This window comes from Poecilia reticulata, chromosome 15 (genome assembly GCF_904066995.2).
Source record: "Poecilia reticulata chromosome 15, P_reticulata-male-v2, whole genome shotgun sequence".
Taxonomy (NCBI): domain Eukaryota; kingdom Metazoa; phylum Chordata; class Actinopteri; order Cyprinodontiformes; family Poeciliidae; genus Poecilia; species Poecilia reticulata.
Genome location: NC_088844.1, coordinates 24,542,860 through 24,556,134, shown reverse-complemented (window position 1 = coordinate 24,556,134; position 13,275 = coordinate 24,542,860). Strand labels below are relative to the sequence as shown.

Here is a 13,275-nt window from a genome sequence, read left to right as displayed (position 1 = left end):
TCACGCACACACACACACGCACACACACGTTTCAATCGAAACTAAGTCTGCCCCAATCATGTCAGCCCTCGCTCCCTCCATTTGCATAAAACAATTACCCTGGGCGGACTCAAGGTTCAATGTCGTCTAGACGACATGTTTCACTGTGGTGTCATCAAGCTGTGTGTGTTTGTGAATGTGCATGCATGCGTGTGTGTGTATGTGTGAGAAGAGGTGTAGTGGGGACACACTAGGCTGGTTGTAAATTAGCTGGGGTAAGGCTTCTCGGGCACTGGCCGCATCACATCACCCTGAGGCGTATGGGGCTTGGAAGGATTTATTCACATAGATAATGCACACATGTAAAAGAGAGAGAGTGTACGCTCTCTCTCTCGCACACACACACACGCACACACGCACACACACACCTATACTGGTTTTGGTGTACTAGCAGGACACTTTTTTCAAACCAGTTTTTTGCAACACTAAACGGACACCCCTTTCCACTTATGCTAGAAAGACGTAGTAAGTTGTCAAAAATCTTGTTAGAGCTACACAACATAGATCTCACTTAAAAATTTAGATACACACTTCAGAACTCAAAATACAAGAATGTGACCCAATGCTGTATTAAAAGGACAAACGATAATGAGGTGCTTGGCTCCGCCCATGACACCAACAGTAATTGTCAGGGCCAATTTTATTTATCAGGACCATGGCATACACATACAAAAAACATAAAATTTATGTGCATTAAGAAGTCCAAAAATGGAAATATGGACTATAACTAGTCCATATTTCTGTGGAGTGCATTTGTCATCCCATGAGATGTCTGAATCATCTACGGAATCAGGAGCATACTCCTCTTCTGATGATATCGCTTCACTTGAACTTTGTTCTGGACAGACCTGTTGATTAAAAACATATTTTGTATACATTGAAAGCGTTTCAGCAAGAATATTTCTACTAAAAGCTTACCAGTGATGTCCTCCTTTTATTTACAATAACACATTTTGTGCAGGGACTGGTTGCAAACTAGACAGAGAAAAGTAAGAATTGACAAAGGGAGGTAAGCATAAGTATTTAAAAAGTCAGTGCTGCACTATGACTCAATTTCAACATACAGCACAACTAGACATGGAAGATCATATTCAAAAGATGAACCCAATTCCCATTCTCAAAAAAATTACCTTTACATCACACACCACTCCATTTCAGAGGTGAAAACAGTCCTTCACATAAAACATTTTTCTAAACTTGACATTTCATCATGGATGATATCATGATCTCACACACAGTTAACCACTGTTAACCGAAAAAAGTGTAATCTTAAAATAAGAATTTGATCCTGACACTTGTGAAGGTATCAAAACCAATGAATTGTTATGATTATTTGTTTTTAATCGTAATTACCCTGTGTTTGAACAGTACTTAGTATTCTCATGACTATTTTAGAAAATAAAAAGGTCATTGAGATAAAACTTATGTCAGGTGAGTTACCAGAAAATAATTTGCATGCATCCAACTCAGCAGCCTGACAAGGCATCTCTATGGAGAGCTAAAATGAAGGGATAAACACTGAATGATTGTTTCTAAAAATAAAACAATGTCCACCTAATGTATGAACCTATCCAGTTTATTACAGAGGATCCATGTGTCTGTGCTCATCTGAACTTAACTTTCATTCTTTTCTACATGTAATTTCAAAACTCAGTCCTCCAAATTTCTGCACCTTACATGATGAGTATTACACAAGACCAGTGTGTTTGAATAGTACTTAATATTATTTCAATGACTTTATATAAGAAACAAAGTTGGTTGTCGGAGACCAAAATTACCTCTGGAGGGTTGGTTGAACAGGATCCGCATACATCCATGTCACCAGCCTGACACAGTTCATCTTTGGAAATCTGAAATGTAAAGAACACTCACTAAATGTGAGTTTGTTGCCAATGTAGAGAACAGTCCTCCCTATTCCTGCACCTTACATTTTGAGTATTACACAGGACCCATGTGTATGTCCACTCCTAAATGTGACTTTCATTCTTCTGTACTTGTAATTTCAATACTCAGTCCTCCCTATTCCTGCACCTTATATTTTGAGTACTACACAGGACCCGTGTGTATGTGCGTTTCTAAATGTAATTTTCATTCTTTTCAACATGTAATTTCAAAATTCAGGTTTCCACATTTCTGCAACTTACATGATGAGTATTACACAAGACCAGTGTGTATGTGCACTCCTAAATGTGACTTTCATTTTTCTGTACTTGTAATTTCAATACTCAGTCCTCACTATTCCTGCACCTTATATTTTGAGTATTACACAGGACCTGTGTGTATGTGCGTTTCTAAATGTCATTTTCATTCTTTTCTACCTGTAATTTCAAAATTCAGGTTTCCAAATTTCTGCAACTTACATGATGAGTATTACACAAGACCAGTGTGTATGTGCACTCCTAAATGTGACTTTCATTTTTCTGTACTTGTAATTTCAATACTCAGTCCTCACTATTCCTGCACCTTATATTTTGAGTATTACACAGGACCTGTGTGTATGTGCGTTTCTTAATGTAATTTTCATTCTTTTCTACCTGTAATTTCAAAATTCAGGTTTCCAAATTTCTGCAACTTACATGATGAGTATTACACAAGACCAGTGTGTATGTGCACTCCTAAATGTGACTTTCATTTTTCTGTACTTGTAATTTCAATACTCAGTCCTCACTATTCCTGCACCTTATATTTTGAGTATTACACAGGACCTGTGTGTATGTGCGTTTCTTAATGTAATTTTCATTCTTTTCTACCTGTAATTTCAAAATTCAGGTTTCCAAATTTCTGCAACTTACATGATGAGTATTACACAAGACCAGTGTGTACGTGCACTCCTAAATGTGACTTTCATTTTTCTGTACTTGTAATTTCAATACTCAGTCCTCCCTATTCCTGCACCTTACATTTTGAGTATTACACAGGACCTGCGTGTATGTGCGCTTCTAAATGTAGCTTTCATTCTTTTGTACTTGTAATTTCAAACCTCAGTTCTCTCCTTTTATGCAGCTTACATATCAAGTGTTACGCAAGACTTGTGTGTTTGAACAGTACTTAACATCATATCAAAAACTGTATTTTAGAAAATAAGTTGGTCGTTGGAGACCAAAATTACCTCTGGATGGTTGATTGAACAGGACCCGCCTGAATCCACGTCACCAGCCTGACACGGTTCATCTTTGGAAATCTGAAATATAAAGAACACTCACTGAATATGAGTTTGTTCCCAATTTAGAAAACAGTCCTCCCTATTCCTGCCCCTTACATTTTGAGTATTACACAGGACCTGTGTGTATGATCGCTTCTAAAACAGCTTCCATTCTTCTGTACTTGTAATTTCAAAACGTAGTCCTCCTTATTCCGGCACCTTACATTTTGAGTATTACACTGGACCTGTGTGTATGTGCGCTTCTAAATGTAACTTTCATTTTTTTGTACATGTAATTTCAAAACTCAGTCCTCCCTTTTTATGCAGCTTACATATCAAGTATTACACAAGACCTGTGTGTTTGAACCGTACTTAACAGTCATCCCCAACCACAGGCCGCAGATCAGTACCAGTCCGTGAACCAATTGGTACCGGGCCGCACAAGAAAAATATTTTTGGTTTACATATTGTCTGAGTATGGAGGATCGTTTATTTTGAAAACCCTTTAACCGGATTCTCTCTGTTACGTCTTGCTCACCAACATTGAGCCCACAATGAGTAAGAAAGCGATATGTTTGGAAAGTTTCTTTAAAAAAGGGGAAAAGGACCAGAGACAGGAGAGTGGATTTATCCTTGACTTGTAGGTGACTCCCATGTTCCAAGCCCACTCTGCATAATATGTACCGGCTTACAGATGAGGCAATGGAGCTTCAAACTGCTTTGCCATTACACCCTCTGCATTGTGTGTCATCGTTTCCAAGGTGGGATCATCTCATTGCAGAGAAACAAGCTCAGGACTCCCATTAATTTGTCATTGTCGTAAGTTAAAATTTTCATGAAAATAAATATTCGTTTTTGTGGCATTTTCAAATCTTATATTGAAGGGATGTGTGAACGTTAGCATAGCGACTAGAGTCAGAAAGCATTATGGCAGTGATCGAGACGAGAAAAGAGGAGTATAGCTTGTAAGTCTTAAGTCTGGTTCACACGGCAAGATTTTAGGATTGTCAGACGATTTTCCAAATTCTGTGACCACAGAGCTGATAAAAGTACAACAGGTTTATGTGTCCAGCCACATAACAGGAGCAAATCTTGCCATGTGAGCAGGCTTTAGTACAAAATGATGTCACAACTACAATCTACCTGCAATGCATATAGCTAGTGTAAGCATCAAGCTTTGACTGAATGAATAGCCTTGTGTCACGTTAATTTAATGATGGATAGCTGAAAAGTTACCGGGTTTATCAACTGTGGTAGCAATTTTGCTCCAACTCCACTCGTCATCATTTCTGTGGATATTCTTTGTACGAAATGCTGAATAAACATTCATGCTGTTTCCACATATCTCCGATGTCCACCGGACTCATTTTGGGCATGTCAGCTCAGCTGTTTGGGATTCCCCTCCATGAGCTACGTCACAGCGCTTTCTGATTGGCTGCCTGTCAAATTGAACAGGTTGAGTTCTAGCTCCCAATCAAGGAAAACCCTACAAGCTGTGAGAATATGCCCGATTTTAGATCGGAGCAGTCCCAATGTTCCAACGACTGGATGCGATCAGTCTTAACAAGCCATAGATGGCAGGATGAACGGTTACGATTATCGCAAGCAACGTTCTAAGATTGTTGTAAGGGGAAATTCGGGGTAAAAAAAGAAGAAACCGAGCCACAGAAAAATGGCCAAGTCTTCACCGGTCCGCGGTGATAAAAAGGATGGGGACCACTGGTACTTAATATCATTTCAAAGACTTTATCTTAGAAAATAAGTTGGTCGATGGAGACCAAAATTACCTCTGCAAGGTTGGTTGAACAGAATCCGCATGCATCCACGTCACCAGCCTGACACAGTTCATCTTTGGAAATCTGAAATGTAAAGAACACTCACTAAATGTGAGTGTGTTCCCAATGTAGAAAACAGTCCTCTCTATTCCTGCACCTTACATTTTGAGTATTACACAGGACCTGTGAGTATGTGTCCTTCTCAATGTAACTTTCATTCTTCTGTACTTGTAATTTCGAAACTCAGTCCTCCCTATTCCTGCACCTTACATTTTGAGTATTACACAGGACTTGTGTGTATGTGCGCTTCTAAATGTAATTTTCATTCTTCTATACTTGTAATTTCAAAACTCAGTCCTCCCTTTTAATCCAGCTAACATATTTAGTATTACACAACACCTATGTGTTTGAACAGTACTTAATATGATTTCAATTACTTTATTTTAGAGAATAAGTTGGTCGATGGAGACCAAAATTACCTATGCAAGGGTTGGTTGAACAGAATCCGCATGCATCCACGTCACCAGCCTGACACAGTTCATCTTTAGAAATCTGAAATGTAAAGAACACTCACTATATGTGAGTTTGTTCCCAATGTAGAAAACAGTCCTCCCTATTCCTGCACCTTACATTTTGAGTATTACACAGGACCTGTGTGTATGTGTGCTTCTCAATGTAACTTTCATTCTTCTGTACTTGTAATTTCAAAACTCAGTCCTCCCTATTCCTGCACCTTACATTTTGAGTATTACACAGTACCTGTGTGTATGTGTGCTTCTCAATGTAACTTTCATTCTTCTGTACTTGTAATTTCAAAACTCAGTCCTCCCTATTCCTGCACCTTACATTTTGAGTATTACATAGGACCTGTGTGTATGTGCGCTTCTAAATGTAATTTTCATTCTTCTATACTTGTCATTCCAAAACTCAGTCCTCCTTTTTATGCAGCTAACATATCTAGTATTACACAACGCATGTGTGTTTGAACAATATTTAATATCATTTCAATTACTTTATTTTAGAGAATAAGTTGGTCGTTGGAGACCAAAATTACCTCTGGAGGGTTGGTTGAACAGGATCCGCATGTCCACATCACCAGCCACTTTACATCACCAGCAACTTTGGAAATCTGAAATGAAGGGATGTACACTGAATTATTCCATAAATAAAGTCCACCAACTGTATGAGCAAAGCACCTTTAGCTGAACACACCTCTACCTGTAGGTACACATAATAAGTAGGATAAACTTCAAACAATGCAGATATATCAAATAGTAGCAAATGAAATTAACATTTTTCAAAATCAGTCAATTGATCTAATTGTATGTCTTTCTGTGGTTACTTAAACATTTTTTGTCAACTGAATGCAACTCATTATTTTGTACTTGTAATTTCAAAACTCAGTCCTCAGACTGTTTTCATATATATATATATATATATGAAAACAGTCCTCCCTATTGTTTTTGTTCCTTGTTTTTCCAGGAACAAGAAAAAACTATTTGAGTAATATATATATATATATATATATATATATATATATATATATATATATATATATAATATAAGCTTTTGTATTTTGAGCAGTTGCTTGTCTCCTTTGGAAAAAGAAAGGTATTCTGATTATAATGATCATCGAACATGATCTATGCTAATAATGTGTAGTATAAAAATTGTTTAAAAGTGAAAAAGAAAAACAAAGGAAAAACAAAAACTTTAATAAAAAATGGAAGCCTATGCATAATAAAGTCACAACTCACCTTTAAATGAATTGGGATATTTTACATCAAATCCTTCTTTATCTTCACCTAAGGAGCAATAACAATTGGAATCATGTTTGCTCTCTGAGACCTCTTTGCTGACATCTTCTGCAAAGATCAGAGAATGTGTTACTGAGTAACAACATGATACTGTACACCAGGGGTGTCAAACTCCAGGCCTCCTGGGCCAGTGTACTGCAACTTTTACATGTCTGTCTGGTCTAAAACACCTTAAGTATATTACTGAAATAGCTCCTCAGTGCAGTCAAGTTGATGACCATCCCATCTGATCCAGCCATGTGACATCAGAAACACATCTAAATGTTGCTGGACACCAGCCCTCAAGACCTTGAGTTTGACACCCCTGCTGTACATAATATGATTTGGTGTTATTTTATGCGAAAATGATGTACTGAAGTACACAGTTCTACATAATTGACTTTCTATTGACAGGTTCTCAAAATCTTAAAAAAATTAAAACATCATCTCAATACTAATGATTACTATCTAGGATAATTTGTGCCCGTGAAACAATATCACTCACTGATGTACAGAAAATGACCAAATACAGTTTTATCTAATTCTGGAGTGAGCCACCTTCCCTTTAAACTCTGGTACATTGGCTAACATGGTTGGTAATTACTAGCTAAACTGCTGCAAATCAGATGCTTTGGTGTATCCAAGCATCAAGTAACCTACAACATTCTGCAAAATTACTAAACTATATGTACTTAAATGTCTTAAGAGATTCTGTATGAGTCTTACCTCTTTCTCCACGCAAAACAAATGAAACAAGTTAAATGAATACTAATGGCTTGCACCTGGACTTGTCGGATTGTACCAAGTTGATAGAGGAGGAGGGATACAACAAAAGGAGAATTCCATTTGTTTCTGAAGCACACAAGGTCTGATTTTTTTCCAGGAACAAGAAAAAACTATTTGAGTAATATTTTGTAACTTTCATTCAATATTTCAAAGTTAAATAGTTTATCATACATTTTTCTTTATTTAAGAGGCAACAGTTAGATGGTATCTCCCACCAGCAATGTTGTCACTTCTTTTAATCATTTCTGTTCAATCAATTAATCATGTTTATTTGTATAGCACATTTCAGCAGCAGGGCAGTTCCAAACACTTGTTTTATGATAAAGATCCAACATAAACTGTTGTCTAATGGCAGACACAACACCTGCAGAAAAAGGTTGGCTGATGTACCTGCCAATAGACAATTTAGACTACCTAGACAATCTACATGTATGCAGAGTAGCGACATTGAGATTACGACAAAATATACATTTTAAAAGTTTTGTGCTAACAGTAACATAAGTAATCATGATATTTTTGGCACTTTAAATATTTTTTAAATAAATGCTTTTTATTTTATATTTGTAGTTATGTTTTATTCCATGACTGGTTATCCCTTCGTTCAAATTCAAAAATACTTTATTGATCCTAAAAGGGAAATTAAAAAAAAAAAAAAGCTTGGGTCCTCTACCACAAGCCTTGGAGCGTGAGTGGTCTTCACAGTATATTAGCAGTTCCCAAAGGTGTGCTTCTCTGTATCAAGAGGTCTGATGTATCTCCAGGTATTTGTTTGAGTCACTCTTCCAGTTTAGGGGTCATTACCCTGAGGGTTTCAGTGACCACAGGCACTACTGTTGACTTCAACTTCCACATTCTTTGTAACCACCTAAGACCCAAACTCTTGCATGGCATGCATTATTAATTCATCTGATATTTGGGTTGATTGGGACCTAATGATTGCAAAAACAAAGAATTATCTTTTTACATGATATCTGGACATCTCAGAAAAATACTTATTCATTTTAAATCACCATGTTTAGCACCATGGTAAAGCTATACAGTTGCTAACTTTTGTAAACTTACACAACAAAAGAAACACTGAACATCTTGAGTCTAACCTGTAATGTGTTATAATCTTCCACCACCACTAAGTCATAAAATAATGGCCTAACGTGTGGACACCAGACCCCATCTAGAACAAAATTTAGTATTGTGGACTAGACAGTCCAAAATAAGTCATCCACTTATGTGGACAAATTTTTTCTCAGGTTCTAGGAGGATGATGGTTCTTTTTAGTCTTTGGTATTTCTCTAGTTTTTTCTGTACCTTCTGTTCATTCAGGATAGCTACATCATAACAACTGCTTTGCTCTGCTGCTCAATGATCACCATGTTCAGTTGGTTTGCTTTTCCTGTTTTGTCTTCCTGTATATGGAAGGCCCACAGAATCTTAGCTTGTTCGTTTTCTACCACCTTGTGTGGCATTTCCCATTTTAAAGAGGTGTGTTCAAGGTTATATTCCCTTCAGATGTTTCTTCACACTATTCTGGGTACTTGGTTGTGGCGTTCCATGTGTTCTTATCATGCTACCATCTTGCATCCTGGTGTTAGCTACTAGATTGTCTCAGGGGACTCATTGCATAGCATTCACTGAATATCTTGCTTGGTATTACAAATCTGGGTCGTTATTGCTCTGGTTCTAGGGACCTGCTTATGTGCCATCATGAATACTGCCTCTGTGCTGTGGTTCAGTCTAAGACTTTGTCAAATGGAGCTGTCAGTGCATACCTGTTGATTGTCTGGACCTTGTTTCTGTCATTGGACTTGCCTTACTATTTGTAAGTACAGTGGCTTGCAAAAGTATCCATAGCCCTTGAACTTTTCCATATTTTGTCACAACTGCAAATATATTTTCACAGAATTTTATGGAAAATAAAAGCTAAAAGTCCAGTATTCAGCCCCCGTCCCCTGAATGCAACCAATTGTCTTCAGAAGTTGACTGCTAATGGTAAAAAATTCAACTCCTCTATGACTGCCACAAAAGTTGGCTAAGAGAATATTGGGGAACAAACAGCATGAAGTCCAAGGAACACACCAGACAGGACAGGGATAAAGTTGTGGAGAAGCTTAAAGCAGGCTTAGGCCATCTCACAGAGTACTGTTCTATTAATCATCTGGAAATGGAAAGAGCAAATCACACAGCTGTGAACCTACCAAGAAAAGGTCATCCACCTAAACTTACAGGCTGAGCAAGAAGAGCACTGATCAGAGATACAGCCAAGAGGCTCATGGTGGATCTGGATGAAATGCAGAGATATCCACACCTCAGGTGGGGGAATCTGTCCACAGTATAACTATTAGTCATGCACTGCAAAAATGTGGTTTTATGGAAGAGTGGCAATAGAAAAGCCATGGTATAAAGAAAACTATAAGAAGTCCCTATAACTATGAGAAGTTGCAGTTTGCCAAAAGCCATATTGGGATACAGCAAAAATGATGAGACAAGACCAAAATGAACTTTTTGGCAAAAATGCAAAGCACTATTTGTGGTGGAGAACAAACACTGCACATCAATCTGAACACACCTTCCCCACTGACAAACATGGTGGTGCCAGAATCTTGCTCTGAGGGTGCTTCTTTTCTTCAGGGACAGGGAAAATTGTTAGAGTTGATTGTAAGATGGACTAAGCCAAATACAGGGTAATCTTGGAAGAAAACCTGAACACACCTGAACCTGGAGTCTGCAAAAGACTTGAGGCTGGGGCAGAGGTTCACATTCCAGAAGGACAACTACCCTAAACATAAAGCCAGATCTACAATGGAATGGTTTAAATAAAAACATATTTATGTGTTAGAATGGCAAAGTCAAAGTCTAGACATAAACTCAGCAGAGATTCTTTGGCAAGATCTGAAAACTGCTGACAAGTCAATTTTATTTGTATAGCATATTTCAGCCACAAGGCCAAAGTGCTTTACATCAAAGAACTAAAAAGTCATAAAAATAACATACATTTACCATAAAAAGAAAAACAAAGAAATTAAATTCAAAGTAAAATCAAAATTAAAATCATATACATAAAATGTATTGATACATCTACCAATGATTAAGATTCAGAAACAACTGTAAATTGGTGTGGTTTTAGCCTTGATTTAAAGGAATTCAACTGTGTTGCAGTTTTCTGGAAGTTTATTCAAGATTTGTGGTACATTGAAGCTAAATTCTGCTTCAAAATGCTTGGTTCTGGGGATGCAGAGCAGACCAGAATCAACAAACTGTTAGCAGTGGAATAGTTTGGTGAAAAAATTGCTTTATTATGGTTTATATTTATTTTAATCCATGCACTTATTCCACACATTTATTATTCATAATATTTTAATTAAACAAAATTTGATCAAAATATATATTAATTTCTGTATATTTTTAGGTGCCACATACATTCCAAGGTTGGGTTTAGGCATCCAACTAACCTTTATAAAATATTCAGTCTTATAGCACAGAGAAATCATATTGCCATCTCATCCCCAGTGTAAGAGTTGGCAATTTACACACAATTCATGTGTGTAAACAGCGACACGTGAATTAGAAAGACACTGTAGTAATTAGCAGGACCTTCCGGCAGACAACCAATCAGAATGAGAGGTTGTGTGAATATTCATGAGGTCCTGCTATTACACAAACCTGCCATAGGGGCGCTGTGGTGATACACAGATTATACACAAAATCAGGTTTATGTGTATTAACCGGACATCTCGTTTTTTTTGCATTTTTGGGGTTATTAGACCAATAGAAACCTTTCTACGCTTTTAGATTTTTGTCAAAATTAGCAGGACACCGCTCCTGTCCCGTTAATTCAAAATGTCCTGCTAGTGTTGTGTGTATTCTGACGAAATGTCCTGCTAAACCACATTTACCAACGCACGCACACACACACACACACACACACACACACACACACACACACACACAGAAAGAAAGAACTGACTTCTAGAACTAATATTCATAGCAGGACAGAAAGGCGGAGAAACAGGGGAGAATCAGAATGAATGAGAGAGTGTGTGTGTGTGTCTGTGTGTGTCAGTCTACATTTGTGTTTGTTGATCTCTTTTTTTTCCTCACTATCTCCCTCTCTGTCTACTAAGCTTTCACCACCCCATTATTTTCTGCTACTGAGCCTCGGCGATCAATACTAACAACTCGTCGGGCATCAGAGAGTAAGAGGTTGGCTCCTTTCTTCCCCTCCTCCCCTCCGACCAACAAGAGGCCATGCATAGACAAAGCAGATAGAATAATAGCCGAAACAGAGGACAGGAAACACTTTGTCTACTTGGCCATGAGCAGATCTGGGTTTGGAAATGTTGCCATTTAAGACCAATTAGGGAATGAAAACATTATGCAGTGTGTGTGTGTGTGTTTTAAATACATGGAAAATAATGTAGATTTAAGTAAAGGAAAGTTAAAGTTTGAAAAGCTTAGAAGAGCTCGCTAAAGATAAAAGAACAATTCCATTAAATTATGTTTCAGGCCAACCAGCACAACAACCTCTGTGTGGTGCTAAAGACCATTCAAATCAAGAAAAGATTTATGTTTAATCTTTGAACCCTCTAAAAACTGGCATTCTCCTGCTGTCCCGTTTTGGTGAGTCTGTGTGAACTGCAGGCTCAGACTCCAGTTTTAGCTGACTTGAGCGGCGCCCGATGTGGTCAAGGTTTGACGTGTTGGCTGGTCAGAGAAGGGATTCCTCAAATCTTAGTTTTACTGAAAGGTTAGTTTATTCCAATGCGACATTGAACGTCGCTTTTTTTCTCCTTTCTTTATCTCCTTCCCCATTCTGCTGCTCGGTGGGAACTTCCGAAAATCCTCTTCACCGCATTAATTTGCTAAATACACTGAAACAATCTTATGTGAGTGGCTATTTGCTGTAGTCAAGCATGTACCTAATAAAGTGGCAATTAAGTGTATGTGTTGTAGCTTGAGATGTAAAAGAGTTGGTATAAAAATAAAGAAAAGTGGGAGGATGAAAAAGAGGAGAAAGTCTGGGGTCGGGTAATTGTCCCTTGCAGTAGGGGTGGCAAAGTGACAGGGGCATTGGATGACAAGCCCTTGCCCTCCTTACTCAAACAGAAGCACACACACACACGCACACACACCCCCACACACACGCACACAGATATACGCAGACATAAAACGGGATGAGACGGGAAAAAAGAAAAATGCTAGGATGAGGGCAGCGGAGGGAGGGAAAGGCTGTGACATCCCAGACCCAGGCTAGAGGATTAATGATGAATATAAAAAAAGAGAAAAGAAAATCACACAAAGAAGGCAGAGAGAGAAAAAAACTCAACGGGGGAGCAAAAATAAAAACAAGACAGAATAAAGAAAGGAAAACAGAGGGGCTTTTTTGTCCCAGAAGGATGGATGAAGTGATTTCGCAAGTCAGCCCTCCTAGGGGTGCAGATCTATAGACGCACACACACACACACATTCAAACACTCATTTCCAAAGAACACCCATCACTGTAGGTGCATTTGAATGCAAATAGACAGATTAATGAAGAGAACTGCTTTGTTTCGTCATCTCTTCTTTTGTCTTTATACACAACTGGTATCATACGCAGACGGCACAGTCGCACACACACACCTACACACACACACACACGCAGTCATACTTAAAACAGGCTTTTCCACATTCATACACAAACACATAGCTTTGTGAAACAGGGGATGCTTAATCAATGTCACAATTCAATCAATAGCCCAGT

At 38.0% G+C, this 13,275-nt stretch overlaps 1 long non-coding RNA gene across 3 annotated transcripts; it reads right to left on the bottom strand.

Moving 5' to 3' along the window:
- Positions 1-630: 630 nt before the first annotated feature.
- Positions 631-7,849, bottom strand: LOC145555144 (uncharacterized). Of its 3 annotated transcripts, none has more exons than XR_014091233.1 (7): positions 6,714-7,849; positions 6,011-6,085; positions 5,436-5,508; positions 4,969-5,040; positions 3,149-3,220; positions 1,818-1,889; positions 631-1,014 (listed from the first exon to the last, which is right to left on the bottom strand). It is a non-coding gene; the product is annotated as an uncharacterized LOC145555144 (long non-coding RNA). The 3 variants fall into 3 exon arrangements; XR_014091234.1 differs by lacking the exon at positions 6,714-7,849 and having other exon boundaries at positions 631-887; positions 958-1,014; positions 6,011-6,471; XR_014091232.1 differs by lacking the exon at positions 6,714-7,849 and having other exon boundaries at positions 6,011-6,474.
- Between the last annotated feature and the right edge of the window lie 5,426 nt (positions 7,850-13,275).